The sequence below is a fragment of the Arachis ipaensis genome, chromosome B09 (genome assembly GCF_000816755.2).
Source record: "Arachis ipaensis cultivar K30076 chromosome B09, Araip1.1, whole genome shotgun sequence".
NCBI lineage: Eukaryota > Viridiplantae > Streptophyta > Magnoliopsida > Fabales > Fabaceae > Arachis > Arachis ipaensis.
Window position 1 is genome coordinate 97,967,952 of NC_029793.2, and position 23,128 is coordinate 97,991,079.

Genomic DNA, 23,128 nt, shown 5'->3' on the forward strand with positions numbered 1-23,128 from the left:
CAGAGATGAATGGAATACTCACCACAAAACTTAGATAGAATTGTAGAGGATGAGAAGAGCGACGCGTGGCCGCAAACGGCTCGTCAATCGGAGCTCCGTAGCTCAAGTTATGGTGGTTTGAAGATCAAAGAGAGTTAGGTTTTCTCTCTTCTCTTTTCTCTTCCCAATTTCAGCGCCCAACACCCCTTCTTTAGGGCAAAATGAGCTGAAATGCTCATAACTAATGTTTATATATGTTGGGTCTTGGGCCCACTTAGGCCCGGTTCACTTATTTTTGTCCGTTGGCCCAATTTTGGACCAAAACCTTTAAGATTAGCGCTCTAAATCGCACTTCAAATATTTCTACCTCCCCAAATTATAATTCCTCATTTCTTAATCCTACTTACTCATAATCAATTTTCTCAGCTGCAGTACCAGACAGGTCTCAGCCGGTACTGCCGGTCAAAATTCCACTGCGCGCTTTTACGCAGAAAACTATGTCTTCCGACTCGGAAAAATTCACTGAATCCAAATATCATATTTAAATCATCAAATTCCAATTGCCAAATCTTCCAAACGTATTCGCTCCTATTTAACTTATTATTTAATTAATTTCAGTTAGACCGGGTATTACAACTAACATCTGCTAGAAAAGGATTAGAAGATGCATTCGAGGCTTGGATGGAAACAAATGCTATTGGCGGCCATAAATCATAAGTTGAAGAAAACAAAAAAAAAACATGCATACAAAATTATGTGTTGTAACCAAATGACTATGGAAATTGAAATATTTTGTTTTACATTTTTTTTGGTTCTACTATTAGTATGGAAAACTTCAATGTTAACCTTTATATATTAATATATTAATGTGCTTTCCATGTTCTATATTTTTAATTACTTTGTATTTGTAGTTTGTTATTTCTTATCTTTAGTTTATAATTTTATGATAGATTTAACTATTAGATCCAAAGAAATTATTTTGACTATTATTAAACAGGAGTTTCCATGGTTAAAAATTGATGAAAGTGAGGGTATAGATGTTAATTCATTGTACCAATATTAACAGTATAATAATATATTCGTTATAATTATTCCTTAGTAATGTATCTTATTTTAATTTTCTTTTTTTTAGTAAATCTATTTCCAAAGGAAAATTAGACAATTTATTTAAATTAATTTAATCTTATAATTAGGATTTATTGTATTACAACTACTTTAATTTTTTATTGTAAATAACTCTTTGGCTTTTCATTGTACTCCTTTTATATTTTTCTTACCTTCTTGTTCTTTCTTTCAACTTCTTATTCTTTATTCAAAATAGACAACAACCCTTGTTCTTAAGTGGAGATTAAGCACAGGGAATCAATGCATTCAAGTGAATCAATACTTTCTTTAGCTGAAGAATCTGCACAAGTCAATTACAGCAACATATCCCGCTTATTCAATATTCCATTTTGCCCCCATCAACTACGACGACACCCAACTCGGATTGATTTCTATAACTTTGGTGGCGCCAGACAAGAGGGGAAAGAACTGATCTGCGTAAAACAATGGGTGAAAGGGGAGTCATACCACCTTGGCAGGACAAGGTTGCCGTGAGGAATCGAGTTCATCTTGACGTGATGCGAGAGCAGAGAGAGTTTGAAATCATATTGGTTTGCTTAGGATATCCCCAATTTCGTACATTATCCAAATTTGATTTGATTTCTTTCTTATATGATCTTTCATTTTATTCAAAATTTTTCTTACCTTGTTTATTTATTTATTTTTAATTTTTTGTTCTATCTTCTGATAGACCTAACTATGGCAAGGGTTAAGTTTAGTGATTATATCTCTCAACAAATAATATAGCTACTAATGTAGCTTATTATTAAAAGTGTTGGTGATTGTTAGGAGGAGTTTTGATAACTGGATGAGCCCCTAGGTTTTTGACTTATTTTTAGAGTTTGATGTTTTCCCTCATTCATTTTTATTGGTGTGCTTTACGTGGAAAATGTGTTGTTTCATATTTGTGGCATGTTTATGTACATCTTCATTCTTAGTTGTATCAGATTGAAACTTTTCTAAATGTTATTGCACATCTCATGTTTGATGAAATGTCACAGGTTATTTGGAATAACCTGTTAACTACATAATAGAATATTCCAATGAATAGTGATTAATCTCTGGTTATAGGAGTCAGAATTGAACTGCTCTGTGGCATTATAATGATTTGGAGTTCATAAAAAGAGACTATATTCAACTCATAGATACATATATAAATAAATAAATAAATAAATTGATATATGGATGGACACATAGATAGATGGATATATGTGCTCTCTAATCCAGTGATTTTGTCACTGTTTCTGATATTTAAAACTACTCCAGTTTATGGATTTTCCTTTTCTTGGATATTTTTATATTCTATGTGTCAAATCAGGTAGAGCATGTATCATACTTTTATATATTGACATAGATATAGTGGCTATGCAGGATAGACATTGACCAATAAATTACTTGTCATGTCATCAATATTATTTTAGGAAGAAAGATTGTGTATGTGATCATGTATTTTCTCCACATCAAATTAAAAAGTGTTAATGTTTTCAAATGGTTACTGAAGATGCATGCTATACTGCAATATAGATTGATAGAACATCTATACTAGGTATAATAAAGGTGCTCCCTAAGAAATTATTGTTCTCTAAGCTATACATATCCACTTATATATATATATATTATTGCATTTTATAAATGTGGCTATATTTGTCTTGTCACTTAGGATTTACTTTTCAGAGATGGGAATAAATGCATATAATTTATTAAATATATTTAGTTATATCTATGTTGTACCCACTGCTATCTATTTAAATGGTCATATAGATAAATAGATAAATAGATAGATATAGGGATAGATAGAGAGTTAGATAGATGGATAGATGTGGTCTCTGATTTACTGATATTCTCAATGTTTTTGATATATGAAACTCTGCCAGTTTATGGGTTTTCCTTTTCTTGGGTTTTTTTTAGATTATATGTGTCAAATCAGGTAGAGCATGTATCATACTTTTATATACAGGCACAGAGATAGTGTCTATAGAGGATAAATGTTGACCGATGAGTTATTTGTTATGTCAAAGATATTGTTTTGGGAAGAAAGATTGTGTTCCTGACTATGTACTTTATGCATGCTATAGTATGATATGGATTGTTAGAACATGTATATACTAGGTATAATAAATGTGCTTTCTAATGCAGTTATGTTGTCCCTATTCATGATGTGAGTAGTTGGGGACTTTGAATTTTTGTGATTGTTTTTTTGTTTTCTTTTTATATTGTTTTTATAGATATATGGTACAACTATTGTTTAAAAAATTAATGTTCTGCACTCTATACATATCTACTTAATTATATCTATATCTACTTATTATTGTATTTTATATTTGTAGCTATGTCTATGTTTTCACTTAGGACTTACTTTTTACTGATGGAAATAAACTAATGTAATTTATTAATTATATTTAGTTATGACTATGTAATAAGCTATGCTCCTTTGCTATTTTCCAATAGCTACTTAAAAAATATTAATTTTTTTCCTTTTACTGAATTATAGAGTTGATATAGAGTTGATTAAGTGGTGAAATGATTGATTCACACTATAACAAAGCTTTCTTTGCAAGTTCCTTAATATAAATATATATAAATATAAATTCACAATTGTATCCACTACTATTTATTCAGATGATTATCTAAATAGATACATGGATAGATTTTGTGAAAAGTGTATTGTGTTTCACCCATTCTGTTTTTTTAGTTTAGTACTCTTGTCTGGTTACTTTGTTATTTATTATTTCATATTGACCATGAACCATTGCATTGTTCCTCTCAAAAGAATAACTCCATGGAAACATGATTGGAGTATTCGAGTAAAGATCATACGGCTGTGGAAAGAAACAACTGTAGTTGAGGTGTAACACCCTAACTACCAAAGCTCACGCTTCCGGCTGCGCGCCTTTGATAGCTCGGACATTACGACGACTTTTACATTATTTAATACTAAAGTATGAGCCTGTTTAAAACTTTAAACCGTAATACCGATCCAAAAGATACTCTGCTATACAACGTACATCCATAGATACCATACAACTTACAAAAACTCATAAAGAGTACATACATATATACACTTATATACATAGATAATATTACAAGCACTATCCAATACAGTCCCTATCCCTCTTACAGAATATATCAAGATAAAGGTGAGGGTACAATAAATAATCTACATCAATACAGAACATATCAATAACTAAATAAACTCTTCGTGACTTCTGTGCCCATATCCTGAAAGGGGAAAAATGTAGGGGGGTGAGAACATGATCCTCGAAAGGGTTCTCAGTAGAGGGTTTTTGGGAATTACTGTAATAGGATACATGAAGATAAACCGTGCCAGTGGTTTATAACCGTCTTATGCCTCTTTTCAAAAACAACGGTTTACAATAAAAGTAAAGTCGGAAATCTTTTCGGAAAGAAGAACCGTTCAATTCTCAAAAACTCAAAAGTCTTTCAAAACGGTTTATCTATGCTGAAACAAAATAGCCTTTCATATTTTATTCCAAACCAGAAACACAAAACTGAAACCAACCATCAGTTCATCTCATTCCAACCGCGGCCCTAGGCCCAAACAATCCAACCAACAACCAATCACCACAATCCAACAGAGTCCCAGATGCAAACACAAATAGGAAGATGCAAGATCAAGCAAACAGTTATTGCAAGTAGAACAATTAGCAATTAATCACATAGGCAAACCAAGTATAATATGCACACCCAACCAATGTCACACAAATGCATATGATGCATGCCTGTCCCTAGTGGCTGATGATATCATCTGTCGGTTATAGAGCCAACCCGACAAGTCCTGGTAGCTAACCATTGGACTGTCCCTCTGTCGTGCATCCCCAACTCGAGTTATACTCATCATAAACTTGATCATAATCATGATCCATATCCATCACCCTCACTGGTGAATATTTATCCATCACCATCACTGGTGAATATTTATGGGGGCGAGCTCATCCGGGCCTTTCACAGTGCCCGGCCACACTTACGACATTGGGTTAACAGAGCTTCGAGTCTCAACCTGGAGCACATGGTGGCTAGCCATTGCTACTACCCAGGGAAACCCTCATCTTCAATAGTGGAAGTGCAAAAAATCACAATTATAAATATCTCAGCATACATGCTTTCATTCTCGGCCATGGATCAACATCCATCTCAGCCATCCGGCTCTTGGTTCAATCCAGAACCAGCCAATATTCATAATCACACACAGCCATTCCGGCTCACAACAATTCGAGTCAATCCAATAATACATAAGGCAGATACAATCACCAAATACACAATATCTCACACCAGTATCCATATGTAATAATTCCAATACACAAAACATAGTTTTTGGAAAGCGCCCCTACCTCAAAACGCAATTCCATAATCCAAACGTCTCATAGAGTCCTTTCCGGCTCAACCCGAACTGACAGCAACCAAAACCTCAGCTCCCAGCCACTTTCGCAATAACCAAAGCAATACTATTCGCAACATACAACAATCGAAACTCAATCTTATAGCAATTAATGCCACAAACCTCAGCGTGAGATAACGGAACAGTAACAAAAGGGCTTTCAAATTAAAACGCTTACCGAACCGAAGGAGGAACGGCTGAACCGACACCGCGGTGGTCTACAAACTGGCTCGGCGGCAGCCCGGCAGCCACCTCAAGCGGCAGCTATGACCTGAACCATATACAGTGACAATGAGGTTCCCAGAAACTCAACGGAAAGGAGCGGCGGTGACAGCGGCGGCTTCAACCTCCTGCGCGCGTCCTTTCTTCTTTGTCTGTGACTATGGGTCGAGCTCCCTTCAGTTCGCAGGTCTGCTTCCGGCGCAGCGCAAGGATGATCGGCGACGGCACGGGCTCCTCGCGCGACAAATCGGCGGCAGCTTCACGATCGACGGCGACGCGGTTAGGCCGTAGCAGCAACGCGCGGTGGCTTCTGCAGTAGCCCCTCGCGAGCGCTCTCCCCTCTCTCTCCCATCGATGGTGACAACGGTGGCACTGGCGGCGAGGCGCGGCGGGGCACGCAAAGGGCTGAGCACGGCGGCAAGGCCCCCTCCGCTCTCTTCTTCCTCTCTCAGATCTCCCTTCTGGTCACGATGCTGACCCCATGCCTCCCTCCTTCTTCGACTCGACCTGACGGCGGACTCCAAGGCGGCGGCAAGGACCTCGGAAGCGTGCGGTCTACCCAGCGATGGCAGTGAGATGCGACCGGTTGGATGACGGCGCGGCATGGTGGTGAACTGAACGGCGACACCGAGGCACTGCAGACAGCTCCCCTCCAGCTCAACGGCGACGAGACGCGCCTCCCTCTCTCTCCCTTCCGCTGGCTCACGGTTTCTTCCTTCTCCGTGGGTATGGGGAAAACTGTGAGTTCTGTGTGGTGAGGGGTGAAACGGCGCTGGAGTGAGAGATGAGTGGGATAGGGTTTTTGAGTAAAAATTAGGGTTAGGGGTATTTTGGTAATTTCACTTAAAATAGGGATAATATAGTAATTGAAATCCAATTTAAATCCAACTCTATTTGTATATAGAAAAATACTATTTACTCATCACTTTTACAAATTATTTTCAACAAAATGCCCAAATTAGATAATTAGAAATAATATACTTAATTTCTTCATTTTTCCAAAATAGCAATATCAATATACTAAAATATTGATTATTTAGTCCATATCATATAAAATCCTTATTATTTCATAACTATCAACTTTATAATTTAAATATAGAAAATAACCCAATAATTATAAAATTGGATAATAATCATAACTCGTCTCAAATCCAATAAATTAAAAATTGCCTTAATTATCCTTAATAAAATAATCTCTGAAATTAAGGCTATAAATACATGTATGATTTGAGACTTGATTATAATAAGACTTTTCAAAGATTTTGGGTCTTACATTCTACCCACCTTATAAAAATTTTCGCCCTCGAAAATTGATACAAAACGAAAGAAATCTCATAACAGTTCACCCTTAAACACATTTAAGGAAGAAGCAAAAATATCTCAAATTATAAACATATATACAGTTCCCAAATACTTTGATTGTCATATGCGTAAGGATGCCAAGGTAGAAGTGTGAGTGCAAAGCAAACGCTACAGGGTAAGCTCAATGCAAAAGATGACTTGGGTCAAACATGTGATATTAAGGTAAGGCATTGAAGGCTATAAAACAGGATGGAGTTAAAACGACGTGCTCAACCTCCGCACACTAATCTCATATCAACCTCAAAGTTTCAACTTTCCAACTCCGTCAAGCACTTTTCAACCTCATAGCCAATCATAAGCCTAACACCCGCAAGCTCGTTTGCAAGGGACAAAACACCCACAACTCATCATAACGTTACACACCCACCGCTTCACCTTCCATATATACATGTCACATCTTAAAGAACTAACGTATCGCGTTACTACGTCTACAAATCGCACGTGATATCAAAACAATTCTCGAATCTACTCAGAAGAGTACGAGATCTTAGAAAGGAGAGACGAATGTCAAAGACAATACTCATAGATTTGAAAGAATATATCCAATTCCAAATAAACAAGGACACTCAAGCAATGAAGTTTGCTAGACTCAATTCAATTGACAACTTCAAAGATAACCCTTGGATCAAAGAAATCCAATAGGATCAATAAGAAGAAAATTCAGCGCATTATTTTGAAACAAATTCAAGCTGAGTCGAAGTAGCATGAGGTTTGCAGTAGAGAAGATTTCAACCCAAGACAAAGCTCACAGAACTCAAGAGCATGATTAAAAATACTTCCGAATGCATTGTCCACGAAGAATCGAAAACTTGCGGAAAAATCACTTCGCAATTTAGAAGAAAAGTTAAGTAACAAACATTCCCCAAGAGAATAACAAAAGCAATAACGTGGCTTTGCTGTAATACAATTTTATGTTGAAATAGATCATGCAGAATTTTAAAAACAAGGTGCACACAAGTTTGGCTAAGGGCTAAAATATCTCCTCAAATATTTTAGAAAGATAATTAGGTGCACAACTTAACCAAAAGCAATCATAAAACTCGGAAGAGAAATCAAATGCTTGTTCAAAATTCCAAAAATCCATATTCAAACAAGCGTGTATAACATTTATAGCAAGGACGAAAGAGAAAGTTAAACTCTTTTTAGAAAGGAAATCCTGAGGCAAAGATTTGCTTACAATCTGGTAAGGAAATAAGTGGTGCGTTACAAACAAACCAGTTTCCACTAAGCAAGGAAGCTTTCCAAAACCTCATTTAGAATAGCGCATGCCAACTTTAAATTAACTTTGCCAAAATTGAATAATGGTTTCAATCTCAATCAAACAACTGAAAAATAAATTCCGTTCAAAACTTCATACAAAAGAGTTCAAAACTTCTTTAAAAAGTTCAGAACAAGACTCCCAAAAGTGTCCTTAAAATCACCATCTCAGAAGAGCATTCAAGAAGTTTAAGATGTACTAAAAAGGAGTCAAGCCATACTAGAAAGGATCTTAATCTAAAGTAGTTCAAACAAGAGCCACTAGACATGAAACATCAAACAAGTTTTAAATTGATCCAAAAGAATACAAAAGTCATAGAAAAAGACAACTCAACCATTAGTAATCTCTCAAGGATAAATCTTTGACTAAAAACTCTTGTAAAGACAATGAGAGGATAAACGATGCACTAATTTGAAACGAATCAAACTGACTCACATAAGGATGAAATTTACAAGAGAAGGAGAACCAAAACCAATGGTAATGTTCACAAGGTGCAAAAGATTAGTTAAAGACAAAGTCAAGTATGCGTCCGTAGAGATGGAAGGCTTAAGAGAGAATTTAGTCCGTTCATAAGAAGAAAGCTATGAGTCCAACACTTTCAAAAGAACAACAATGGCATAAACCATGTAGTATGCTAAATCAAACTCCAATCAAAATGAATTAAGTGAAGTTTACTAAACAAAACTCAACCTAAGTAAAAGTGAAAAATTCTTTCTTTCTGGGATCTTGAAGAATAACCAAATACATAATCAAATGAAGATGTCCATTGGAACTATAGTAAAGTTACTAGAAAGTCAACTTGTATTTTAAGTAGGTGCAGTTCTATAAACCAGTAAAAGTACGGTTGAGGTATTAGGAGTAAATAATTGTTAAACTGTATAAGAAATCTTCAAAGTTCATATATAGATAAGTATGTATCTAATCAATAGCAATTTTTATAAAAATCTCAAAATTAGCTGTAATCACTGTCAAATAAGAGGAAAGCGGAATCAACAAGTTCTCTAAGAATGAACACGGAACCCGGAGTTAAAAGTCACCGCACATTAAGACAAGTTCAAGACTATATCAAAGAATACTTGAATCAAGAAGAACTCAAACAGAGGAAGATAGATATAACAAAGATTCCAAACAAGCCTATGCAATTAAGGTCAAACAAGAATGGATATGAATAGAGGAATAAAGTTGAAAAATCAAACTACTTTTCAAAAGGATTAACAACCAAGAACTTCAAGTTAGGATACGAAAGAACAGATCGACTCGAACAGAATTCAAGACACACAACTGAATAGCCTCGAGAAATAGTTTCTAACGTTCCCAAAACCCGCGATTCGCTTTACTCAAAACTCGTATATCATCTATGACAACCCATTAGTGCTTTCATATATATAATTCACTAGTATTAAGTCGGCCAAACTTAATACCAAGAATTATGCAATGCAAGACTAACAGCGTTAATCAATAGATCGTCATGTGCTTAAAGCTCTAATTCTCATCGTTTGACAAGACCTATTCCATGACAAACGCTTAGAGCATGCAACTGAAGCATAGTCAGTCCATTCCTCAGGCTCTACAGGAAGAACTGCTCTGATACCATAATGTAACACCCTAACTACCAAAGCTCACGCTTCCGGCTGCGCGCCTTTGATAGCTCGGACATTACGACGACTTTTACATTATTTAATACTAAAGTATGAGCCTGTTTAAAACTTTAAACTGCAATACCGATCCAAAAGATACTCTGCTATACAACGTACATCCATAGATACCATACAACTTACAAAGACTCATAAAGAGTACATACATATATACACTTATATACATAGATAATATTACAAGCACTATCCAATACAGTCCCTATCCCTCTTAGAGAATATATCAAGATAAAGGTGAGGGTACAATAAATAATCTACATCAATACAGAACATATCAATAACTAAATAAACTCTTCATGACTTCTGCGCCCATATCCTGAAAGGGGAAAAATGTAGGGGGGTGAGAACATCATCCTCGAAAGGGTTCTCAGTAGAGGGTTTTTGGGAATTACTGTAATAGGATACATGAAGATAAACCGTGCCAGTGGTTTATAACCGTCTTATGCCTCTTTTCAAAAACAACGGTTTACAATAAAAGTAAAGTCGGAAATCTTTTCGGAAAGAAGAACTGTTCAATTCTCAAAAACTCACATTACATTTCACAAAGCCGCACAACAATTCAGCCAAACAAACATTCATAATCATTCGATACAATCAAATTATACATAAGGCCGATACAATCACCAAATACACAATATCTCACACCAGTATCCATATGTAATAATTCCAATACACAAAACATAGTTTTTGGAAAGCGCCCCTACCTCAAAATGCAATTCCATAATCCAAACGTCTCATGGAGTCCTTTCCGGCACAACCCGAACTGACGGCAACCAAAACCTCAGCTCCCAGCCACTTTCGCAATAACCAAAGCAACACTATTCGCAACATACAACAATCGAAACTCAATCTTATAGCAATTAATGCCACAAACCTCAGCGTGAGATAACGGAACAGTAACAAAAGGGCTTTCAAATTAAAATGCTTACCGAACCGAAGGAGGAACGGCTGAACCGACACCGCGGTGGTCTACAAACCGGCTCGGCGGCAACCCGGCAGCCACCTCAAGCGGCAGCTATGACCTGAACCATATACAGTGACAATGAGGTTCCCAGAAACTCAACGGAAAGGAGAACCAATGTAAAAACAACGGTGGCACTGGCGGCGAGGCGCGGCGGGGCACGCAAAGGGCTGAGCACGGCGGCAAGGCCCCCTCCGCTCTCTTCTTCCTCTCTCAGATCTCCCTTCTGGTCGCGACGCTGACCCCATGCCTCCCTCCTTCTTCGACTCGACCTGACGGCGGACTCCAAGGCGGCGGCAAGGACCTCGGAAGCGTGCGGTCTACCCAGCGATGGCAGTGAGATGCGACCGGTTGGATGACGGTGCGGCATGGTGGTGAACTGAACGGCGACACCGAGGCACTGCAGACAGCTCCCCTCCAACTCAACGGCGACGAGACGCGCCTCCCTCTCTCTCCCTTCCGCTGGCTCACGGTTTCTTCCTTCTTCGTGGATATGGGGAAAACTGTGAGTTCTGTGTGGTGAGGGGTGAAACGGCGCTGGAGTGAGAGATGAGTGGGATAGGGTTTTTGAGTAAAAATTAGGGTTAGGGGTATTTTGGTAATTTCACTTAAAATAGGGATAATATAGTAATTGAAATCCAATTTAAATCCAACTTTATTTGTATATAGAAAAATACTATTTACTCATCACTTTTACAAATTATTTTCAACAAAATGCCCAAATTAGATAATTAGAAATAATATACTTAATTTCTTCATTTTTCCAAAATAGCAATATCAATATACTAAAATATTGATTATTTAGTCCATATCATATAAAATCCTTATTATTTCATAACTATCAACTTTATAATTTAAATATAGAAAATAACCCAATAATTATAAAATTGGATAATAATCATAACTCATCTCAAATCCAATAAATTAAAAATTGCCTTAATTATCCTTAATAAAATAATCTCTGAAATTAAGGCTATAAATACATGTATGATTTGAGACTTGATCATAATAAGACTTTTCAAAGATTTTGGGTCTTACATGAGGGATCAAAACAAGAATTATTACAGCTGATTTTGATGGATGGAGATGTAAGTTATCATGTAGTTTTGGATTTCTTAATTTCTTCCTTTTAATAACATTATTTAATGTTTAAGACTTGGAATATCAGTTGGTTACTTTTGGGCTTTTTGTTTTTCACATGAGAATTGTTAACTGTTTTGTTTTTCATATTTCTTTGTAGTTGGAGAAAGTTCAGGCAACTGTTAAGCATCCTGATGTAGCTATCTTTTCGGGTGTTCTAAAAGAAAGAAATATCTATGAACTTTCTAATTTCATTGTTATCCCTAACTTAGGAGCATTGAGAGTTACTAAACATAAGTTCCAGATTATTTTCAATGAGGATACATCTGTCATCAATAGTCCAGATCCTACTATATCATCTTCTGGTTTAGAACTCCTCTACATTGATGAAATACTAGAAAGAAAGGTTGATTATGATTATTTAGTAGGTAATATTCAGTATCAATTTATTTATGTTAGCATTCAAATTTACATTTTTTAAATAAATCCAATCAAATCTGTTAATAAAATTTTATAATTCCTGATACTAGAAATTGTTAGGTTAGTATCTAACATGTTTTCCTATGTGCTATACAGATTTCATTGGAATTCTTTGTGATCTAAGAAGAGGGGATGATATAGATTTTAATGGAAAAACTTTCACTGTTGTCATCCTTCAGCTATATGCTAATGGGTACTCAATATTAGTTATAGATTAGTACTGTATTCATGAAAACTTCATGTTCTTATGCTTTAGTTCACTATAAAAGTATTTTTAAGTATTCTTTTATATACGTTGATATTTTTATTTGTTCGTACAATACAGCAAAAAAATCCAGTGAAATATTATTGGAGACTTTTTCCCGATGTTGGATATAACTCTGTTAACCAAATATCAGAGAGCGCCTGTAATTGTTTTGGAATCTTTTAAGGTCAAAGGGAAAACAAGTTAATATTTGGATGATTTCAATTTACATGTTATGTTTTTTTGTGTACCATCTTACTAATTTTCTTAACTTCTTTGTTTTTTTCTTTAGATAAAGTTGTTTTACAGAATGTTTTGAATGTATCCACTATTTCTGTGAATCCTAATTTAGAAGAGTCCGTTGACTTCCTTAGTCAGCACATACATTTTCTTATATCTATTGTTTTTTCTATTTGTTTGTTAAGTTATGTTACAAATTTTTAGTCAAATCAATAAGTATTGTTATTTAATAATTTTTAGTTCTTTTTTTTTTTTTGTCATGTTCATTCAGATTTAGTATTGTGAAATGCCATTTCTCAAGATTGATTTATGCTGACCCAAGAGGTTTATATTGCGAGATTGATGATGAAACTTTTGACTGGAGACTCATGAGAACGATTGCTAATTTAAAATCTAATGAGAAGGTGTATATATTTTTGGGTGTTCTAAGATCTTCATATGATAATTCAGTTGTTTTAATATTTTTTACTCTTCCGTAAAATTATGCTTGATTGGTTTTGTCTTTACATGTTTATTTTGTGCAATTGTAAAAAATGCAGGATGGGTAGTTCTTTGTACCGAGGAAGATTACGAGTGTTGTTGATGATCCTGAATGGTGGTACTTCTGTTGTATTTGTGGTCATCCAATTGTAGGAAATGATAATGTTTTCTGTTGTCACTTGTGCAACCGGGAATCTGAACATGTTATTATCAAGTAAATGCATGCATATTATTCTCTTGTTTTTTATTTTCTATGATAAATTTATTGGTATATAATTAAGTAAGTGCATGAAAAATCAGTCATGTATTCATGTATTATATTTATTTATTTATTTTTAGGTATAGGGTTAAAGTTGTAGTGGAAGATGGTACTTCTACTACCATGTTTGTGTTGTTGGATACTTCAGTGACTAAATTACTTGGAAAAACTTTTTCTGAGGCATTCTTGGTCAAAGAAAACAATGATGAGGTGATGAATATGGATGTTATCCTGTTTAATCAAACTCTAATTCTAATATATATAATAAATTTGAAAATATAACCATTGATATTCTATATACTGGTTATTAATGTGAATTATTTTCTTAAGTTAATATGAATTATTTCTTTGAATGACACCAAGGAATCCAGTTTTTGTACTGTCCTACTTTGTTCCAACATCTTATTGGCATGAAGACAGTTTGTAAGATTCAGACCAAGAAAGTTAGCAATAAAAGTTATTGTGGTACATTTAAGGTTATCAATGTTCTTGGTGATCCACCTTTTTTTGAAAAAGCTGAGGTAGAAAAGTCTGATAATGTACGTAGATGTTCTATTTACTGTTACTAATGATAGCTTTTATTTGTTTACATTTTATTATATTGTTTTTTGTGTGAACTTTATATTAATTAGGATATTGTTGGTGGTCTTGTATTTACTCCAATCTTTGGTGATTACATTCAATATACACAAGTTGGGAGACATGGACATCAAGTAGCTACTGAAGTTCCATTATAATTGGAGACTCTTAGAGACATGCTTGATGATGTTATGTCTATTAAGATATTGTCTGCATCGTCAAATAGTGTAGAACCCATTTAAATTAGAAGTTCAATCATTTTCGTTTAATTCTTATTTATTATCCTTCTTCTCACATATTGTATATTTAATCTATACATGTGTGTATATTATATGTAATGCAGGATGAAATGTGTTTCTTGCTTGGTAATATAGTCTCTGTGTTGAAGAACCAAAAGTGGTTCTCTTTTGCGTGTTTGTGCGGTGCACCGGTATCTCGTGTAGCAGATGTATATTATTGTAGTATGTGTCGGGTGGAATGTGTTGATGTGATTCCAAGGTATTCTTTTTACTTATTTTAAATTTTTTTCGATTTATTTTGCCTGCCTTTTTTTTTAAAACCCCTAATGTTGTCAATTACATGAAGCTATCGGATCAAGATACTTGTTACACATGCCACAACTAGAAAATGGATTAATACAGACAGATTTACAGATAGATTTAGTCTTTATTACAGATGAATTTTTAGTTACCGACGAAATTACCGACGGATTTTGTCCCTCTGTAAAAGCCTCGTCGAAAATTATTTACCGACGGATTTTTTTTCATCGGAAAATTACCAACGGATTTTTACCAGTTACCGATGGATTTTTCCTCTGTAAATTCTCTATCAATTTCCCTAAGACGACGAACTTTCCGACGAATTTTCCGTCTGTAATTATAGACGGATTTTCCGACAGATTTTCCGTCTGTAATTTGAACCTTAGAAAACTATCTCACACTCTCATTACAGACAGAAAATCCGTCTGTAAATCCGTCTGTAAAATAAAATAGAATTTTTTAAAATGTTCTCATTGCAAAATAAACTTGTTTTTTAGTATTAAAAACATAAAATAAAATAAAATAAAAATATGAAACATTTTTTATATAACCAAATATGCCATCATAAGGGATCAAAGTCTTATTATATAAATAACAATAGTATTAGAGACACAATCATATGATGCTGATCTAAATATCCAGCAGACATCATAGAATAGGTTATATATACAATGTTTACATATCCACTGACATCCTTCGCAACCTTTATGAGCTCCTCTTGAGCCTTGTACAGTGCCCAAGCCGCAGAAAGACGACCGGCATCTTTTCCTTAGTCCGAGTATCCTATCATAACTTCTTGCTTCCCATTGATTCGGTTTCTGTACCAATCAATAGAGAAAAGTCGTGCCACTGCAAGGACAAAAGTGACTCCATCAAGTGAAAATTTGAGATTCGTTGAAGCATCTATTCATGGCTTTGCATTGAAGGAATAACCAAATATTGTTGTTGCACCTGCAAATCCCAGCAAATTCCAACAGTGTTTCATTAGTCAAAAGGAATAGATGTTTTTTACATTAAACCATAGAACAGAGGGGATAGGACACTTGGAAAAGTGAGGAAATGAGTTAAGAAGGGATAGAAAAAAATAACTTAGAACAAATCCTAAAACAGGCTTATAAACCAAAGTGCGTATACAGAAAGTAATTTAATTATAAATAAAACGACCTCATTCAATTGAATCTTATTACTTTGAATGAACCAGAAAATCAAGCTTATATAATGAATCCATGACTCCACGCATATATGATACAAATTCCTGTAATCGTAATGCTCATTTTTCATTTCCATACTCCATTTTACTTTGTATTCCATCATAGTGCATTAGCACCTTGAAAGACCTCAAAATAATTTCCATAAAAATAGGTCTAGACTAAAATCACAAATTCCACAAAACAGGCTCTGCAAAACTTGGGTTTTCAATTTTACAGCGCAATAAAAATAGAGTTATACATTGTACTATTGATACAAGTACAAATGGCATAGCTAATGTTAGTCTAAACTGAAATAAAATTGCTCAAGTCTTGTTTTCAACATCGCTTCTAAACATAACACTAATTCCTAAATAAACTATATCTATCTGTCTAAAGAAGTATACTTGAGCAGAATTTTGTGCTTTGTCCACACTTTGATCCTGACCAGCTTATGCATAAGAAAGTATTTTGGAAATGTAAACTAAGCCTGGAGGTGTCTCCACCTTAGTTTTCTGGTCAATTGGTCATCCTAAGGTTTAAAGAGGTTTGTGCTCAAGGAGGATTCTAATTGGAAGTAAAATCTAGGCTTCAATAATGTAAGTCCTGGGACCAGAATGGCTAGATGGTAGACGAGTTTTTCTAGAAAACTGTAACATAATAAGTAGGGGTGAGCATGGGTCGGTTTGGTTCGGGTTTATGGTAAAATTGGAACCGAACCGATCAAAATGTAATTGATTCGGTTTGGTTTGGATTTGCATTTTTTTGTACATGTACCCGAACCAAACCAAATCGATTAAGAACGGATTGGTTCGGTTCGGATAATTGGGTACTCGATGACTTTGAAATTCATAAAAAAAAAACTAAATTTTTATCTTAAAAATTTAACAAGTACAATAAACATGTAATATCAATAGAAATAATCTAAACATGTTAAACACTAAAAACATTAAAAACTAAACTCATTAAAATCCAAACATATTAATAATGAATAATCATTGTCTAATGGAAAAGCCATATATATTTTTTTATTTTTTTTATTTAATTAATATATGATCGGGTTTGCGGGTTGGTTCGGATTCCGCACTCCTAAAACCGATATCCGAACCAATCACTAACAAAAATCATCAGTTTAGTTCAAGTTGGACCCGATTACCCATTAATTTCAAAACCAATTTAATTGGTTCGATTCAAATTCGGACAGGTAATCGGATACCCGCTACCCGTGCTCACCCCTAATAATAAGAGGCATAATAGTAGTCATGAACCCTCTCTATTAAAATTTTAAACTCTTAAGTAAAAGGCACGTGAATGTTTATATATTGATTACTAACTCCTCCAATCCTCTTACCATTGCTTCAGAGCTCACAGAAGATAAGAATTAAAGGGTTAAAAATTTATTAAGTATGTCTTCAAGACTTGGGAGAGATAAGGAGGGCCAACTTTACTTGGGAACTAATATAATTCAGTGAACCCTGATGAACAAGTTGAAAAATACATAAGCCAACAACACAGAGAAAGCATTGTTCTCCTCAAATGAAAAAATAGATTGAAGCACCGATTTGAATGCTCTGGCAGCAGTTGACGAAACACAAATGAAAAACCCAAACAGATGGAAACTTCGTTCACCCTGCATCACAAAATAAAAAAAATATATTAAAAGAGTTATATCACTTACATGTGAGAAAGAGGATAATTTCTTTGATTATTATAAGGTCCTATCAAATTTGATGATGTGTTATAGTGCCAATGTCAGTGTCAGTGAGAGTAATTACCCAAAGTGACATAACTAATAACATGAAGTTAAAATGGCAATTGGCATAATGAATTAGTGACATAATATTACTTTTCTTAATGGGACTGATGGATAATAATAGAAGACTAAACTAAAACACAATTTAAAATGTGAATGATCAAATGAATAAATTAAAATGAGCACAAATTTTGAACAATTAAATATAGATAAGGACTAATATAATTAATACAAGCAATTGTTTGAAAAGGCTGAGTTCATGACCATAAAAATAATAAAAAAGTTAAGACTGAAATAATGAGGAGAACTTTAAAGCTGTTGATGCTGGAAAACTGGTGCAATGGACTTGTTACATATCAAGCAAGCTGAATAGTCTTGCATTTTTAGGGTATCTTGTCTTTTCCCAAGTAATTGGCTTATCAAAACTTTTTAATTGGAATACTACTTTCCTAGCTAAAGAAACATATTGACTGATCTATCTTACCTAGCAATATATGTTAGAAAAATTAAAATGTAAACAAAAGCAGATGTATATCTTCAAGGACTGCAAGTGTAAAGAATTGAAACAGAATGTAGCTTTATCATGTGAAAAAACTCATATAAAGGATTGGAAAAGTACAAACCTTGTCCCAGTATAATTAATAGCCAATTGAGACATACATCCGCCACTAACTTAATTCACAATAACCAGCTTGAATTACATTGTTAAAATTTTCCCCCCAAGGGTTTATCAATTTGGTTGATTTCCTAACAGAAACAATTTCCTGCTCTGCCAAAACTCAAGTCTATTAAACATAGCAAAAATGAACCTGAGAGAACAGCACAGAAGCTTCACCAAAATGCCATCGCAGAAGCTTCACCAAAGCTTTCTTGCCGCACAGAGCCTTCATCTGGTTCGCATTGCCGCTTTTTGTGTCCCTCAACGGCAATACTGCTTTTCTCTGCATTTCAATTCCAACCTGGAGGGTGAAAAAAAAGCATATATAATTAAGGACTGAAAAGCTTTTATGATAATAAAATAAATAAATATAAATATTTGAATTATCTAGGTACACAAACAGGATCAAAGGAAACACATTTGTCATTTCAGTATATTAGTTTCTCTTATCCTATTATGAACTATTGATTGATATCATTATAGTAGAAGCCAAACATTCATGGGCAATGAACAAGACAAGCTCCAATTTTTCATAAACCATGAAATAAATTGCATGAAAGTAGCTAGACTTACAATAGGAATGGCAGGATGAGTATAAACCCCTCCAGGTGAATAAAGTGCTACAAAAAGTTGGCAAGTTAGATCTGGCAAGTTTTCAGCGAAACACCAATAAAACCAAACCTTGAGTTCAATTTGAAGAAGGAAACTTGTGAAAAAACAAAACGGTACCTCTGACTTGTCAGCGAAATACAAGATCTCACACACAACTAGTTCCAATTCCAAGCACTTTCAAGTGCCACAATTAGAAAGAAGTGGAAAATGGGGCATGCATGAAAATAACCAAGGTAAAAGAATCCAAAAAGAGGGGGAAAAAGATTGTTAATATTCTATTCTACTAATATTCTATATTCGAATTCCAATATAGATCATCAATAGATTATAACTAAACCAATAAATTAAAGGACAATAGTGAGCTCCTAAACAACTATAGCATTCATCAAGCTCATATTAATAATGTTCAGTAATCCAGATTAACAATTTAAACATTTCTTAGCTATTCAAAATCAAAACCTAATCTAATCCTATTTTAACAACCTAAAAATTCACTAATCAAAAAACAAATCTAACTAAACTAATTACTAAAATCAAACTAACTAAACAAAATTAATTGAACTCAACAGAAATTAAAAGAATTTGGAAGCTAGCTACAACCTTTATGAAAAAGGTAGTTGGAAGAGTGTGTATCTCTGAAAATCTGATTCCCATGCTGATGAATATGAACTATGCTTAATTTAATTTTACAAAATAGCACTCAGAAGTAAAGCACCAAGAATCACAGAACTTATCAAAGATCCTCCATTATAGTAGAACTCAATAAGCAACTGCAATCTCAACATCTGGATCCTTTTCTTTTCGTTCCTTAATAAACCTATAGATAATAAACAAATAGATGCAAAAAATTTAGCTTATTCCTTCAATATTGCATATGAAAATCATGTAAATAATTTAAAGCTCATACCTTTCAAGAAGAACCTCTGAATTTACAGCACCTAGAGCAAGCTGAAACAAAGAACACAGTTTATTAACATCAACTGATATTTGTCAAAGTACTTAGATTTATGAGATGGTTTACGATATTGATAGGGCACAAAATTATTGTTGATAATCTCATTCTAATCAGTCACAGAGTAATTTCAATCTATGTAATTAGCACATTGCATTTCATGAACTGGTATTTATAGTTCCTTCAAATGCAAAATACAAACAACGTATGAACAAAATGAAAGTGGAACAGATCGAGTTTTAGATGCAACAATAACGTATGAACATTTGAATTCAACAAAAAAATATAGATCGATAGCAATTCCAGAATCTAAAATAGATAAAGACGTACATGTAGGTTTCAGATCTGGTGACACGATGATTCGATGAGGCTGTGAACAGCGAGGATGGATGGCGCAAGACAAAGAGAGACATAAGCTGATAGACGGCAGAGAGAGCTCGTGCAACGCGAGCAGCAGAGGAGGGAGCTCATGCGAGCGAGCGGCAGCGGAAAGAGATCTTGCAAGCGAGTAGTGACGGAGGGAGCTTGTGCAACACGAGTGGCGACAAAGCAGAAGTGACCGAGAAGTTACAGTTTTGCCCTATTTTCAACGAGAGAGAGAGAGAGAGAGAGAGAGAGAGAGAGAGCTAGAAGAGGAGAGCAAGCTTAAACGAAAGATCGAAGAAGATGAATGATGATTTTGCGTTGAATGAAGTTTCATCATCGAATATGGTGTGTTTCATCAGGAGTGAACCTAATTAAATTTTTCGAGGGATTTATTAGAAGATTACAGAGGGATTTTTTGTTATCGATGGTTTCAAATTTTAATTTTAATTTTAATTTTATCGACAAAATTACCGAGGGATATTAGTATCTGTCGGTAAATTTTGTGAAAATTTTTTTTTATTTTTTACCGACGGAAAATCTGTCAAAAATTCATCGGTATTTTCGACAGAAAAATTCTGTCGGAAAAATCTATCTGTAATTTGCTGTTTTCTAGTAGTGTGCAAATGGGTGCAATGTTTTCGTCCGAGGTGATGATGCAGTTTCTCAACTTCTTAGCAAAAGTTGTTCTGAATTTTTAAGCGAGAACCCAAGATTCTCACAGGTAACAACAATAAATTGTGATACGTATCAAAATTTGTCTATTTGCAAAGTTATGGTTTTAAAAACAACCTATTAATGTTGATTTTTTTTTATCTTTTTGTATTTCAGTCATTTTATGACTATAATGTTCCAGATACTATTATTTCACTTATCAAGGACAAGCATATGGTATTCATTATAGATCCAAAACCCATTGGTTATGAGTTAAAAACATCTATTCATATTGTTCGTGCAATCTGTGATGATTCATCAATCATCAAAATTTTTGAAGATGCACTTAACATGAATCAAGAAAAGGTCGGAATATCATTTTTTTTGTCTATATATTCATCTCATGTGGTTTGTACATTACAAATACAACTAATATTCTGACATGTTCATTCATTCATTTTCAATTTAGTTGTTTCCTTTAGAGTTGTGTGCTCCTAATTTTCCATTGGAATCTAATCACGCTATTCAGCTTCATTCTTATGTGAACACTGATGGTGCTTCAACCTCAAGTGTTCAATTTGATGGTGTTTCACCAACATCTGTTATTCCCTGCAATCCCTTGGTATATTATTTATTCAAATAAATCAAATTACATAGTTTGTTTTGAAGTAGTTTCATTTGTGTTTCTCACTACTTATATTGTTATTGAATTCTTGAATTAGGATATTATGTCACTTGTTCTTTTCATTGATTTTTTTTATAGTTTTTCTTGTAATAATATTAACTTCCAATTTTATGATTGAAATACAAAATAAAATCATACAGGACTCGGCTTTAGTTAGATACTCTTAAATCACTTTCTTATTCTTGAGTCTAATTAACATGTATCTTTTATCTGTATCGAACGATGATTGACTTTTTTTTTTCCTTTTTAATAGCGTGCTGCACAAGTTAGTGAGAATAATGTATTTTCTACAACAAATTCCAATGATGATCACCAGGATATTGATCTCACAATTGGACAGCAATTCTTTCGTTTTGGCCAGTCTATCTTTATCATATATATATTTCTATGAAGTTAAGTTTTGGATGCAAAATTCTTACAAAATTAACTTTTGCTCAAAATTCTTATGAAGTTAACTTTAGTATACAAAATCTCATAATTGTATCTAAAATATGTTATTTTTTATCCTTTATCTTAGATTTTACTTAATCAATAGTTTTATAGATATTAAAAATAACACATGAAAATAAAAAATAATATTATATCATTTTTTTAAGGTTCTAACTTTAATTTTAATTAATTGATTTATTTTTAAATAAAGTATATTCTTTATTCTTAAAGTTTGTTAAAATTTTTATGCATAAATATATTATATATTTTTTATTATATAATTATTTTTTTATAAAATAATTAAATATATAATATATTGTAATTATTTACTGTTACATAATAAAAATTTTATAAAATACTAAATATGTTTTTTATATGTAATAATTGATTAATGAGTGAATTGTATTTACAACACACATCGTATACCCTGTTCATTTTTGAGAGAATACTTAAATGGATTAAAAAGAAGGGCAAAATTTGGGTTAGTCACCATGAAGACACGGATTGACTCATTAGATACGGTTTCTCTAATATTCAAAAACGAACTACAATAAATGGTGGTTGGAACAAATTTTACAAGGAAAATAGGTTACAAGTTGGTAATGTTTTACAGTTTTTTAATTATTTTTTCATTTATTTTTCATAATTTGTATGGTAATAATTTTTATATTGGCTAAAATTTTCATTAATTAATCACTAATTTTATAGATACTAAAAATGACACATGAAAATTAAAAATGATATTAATACATTTTTTCAAGGTTCTAACTCTAAATTTAATTAATTGATTTATTTTTACATAAAGTATATTTTTTATTCTTAAAGTTTCTTAAAAAATTTTAAATTTTATGTTTTTGATTTGCATAAGATAATATCATTTGTGAAATGCTTGCAACCTTGTCATATATATTTTCATGTATGTCCATTTTTGTCTAATGAAAATGATTGCGTTGTTCTCTATCATGAAATTATCTACTAAACTATATATTTATTATTTCTT

General features: G+C 33.6%; 2 long non-coding RNA genes across 2 annotated transcripts in view; both read right to left on the reverse strand.

Moving 5' to 3' along the window:
* LOC110267216 overlaps positions 1–729 on the reverse strand; it is a 4,815-nt gene extending 4,086 nt beyond the window's left edge. Inside the window, exon 1 of the long non-coding RNA XR_002354575.1 lies at positions 617–729. This is a non-coding gene — a long non-coding RNA (uncharacterized LOC110267216). The remainder of the gene's footprint in view (positions 1–616) is intronic.
* On the reverse strand, positions 10,606–22,021 carry LOC110267062. Its single transcript, XR_002354387.1, has 3 exons — positions 21,991–22,021; positions 10,903–10,995; positions 10,606–10,791 (listed from the first exon to the last, which is right to left on the reverse strand). It is a non-coding gene; the product is annotated as an uncharacterized LOC110267062 (long non-coding RNA).